This window comes from Nestor notabilis, unplaced genomic scaffold, assembly GCF_000696875.1.
Source record: "Nestor notabilis isolate BGI_N333 unplaced genomic scaffold, ASM69687v1 scaffold26636, whole genome shotgun sequence".
Taxonomy (NCBI): Eukaryota; Metazoa; Chordata; class Aves; order Psittaciformes; family Psittacidae; genus Nestor; species Nestor notabilis.
In genome coordinates, this window is record NW_009931875.1 from 1 (window position 1) to 403 (window position 403).

A 403-nucleotide genomic window follows, 5' to 3' on the forward strand; every position below is an offset into this window, starting at 1 on the left:
GCGAGGGCCGTGGAGGGGCAGGATCAGTCCTGCAAGGGACGCAGGGGACCAGCGTAAGTCCTAGCGGGGACAGCAGTGGGGAAAATGGAACAGAAGCAGCCCCACAAAGGACATGGGGAGAACAGGGACCATGTGGGGTGACAGCAGCTGTGCAGGGGGACAGGATGAGTCCCAACATGGCCGGGCACAGCCATAAGGATGAACCAGCCCTGCCTCCTGCTCCCCACCCCACCGCCTGCAGAGCCCGGACACCCCATAACACTTATAAAAGAGTAAAAACCAGCCCCAGGGTCACAATCTGCCCCAAGGCTGGGGACAGCTTCGCACCAGGGCGGCACCAGCAGAGCCCCCGGCACATCATGGTTGTCCCTGGCGGTGGCACCGGGCTCAGGCTGTCTGGCGG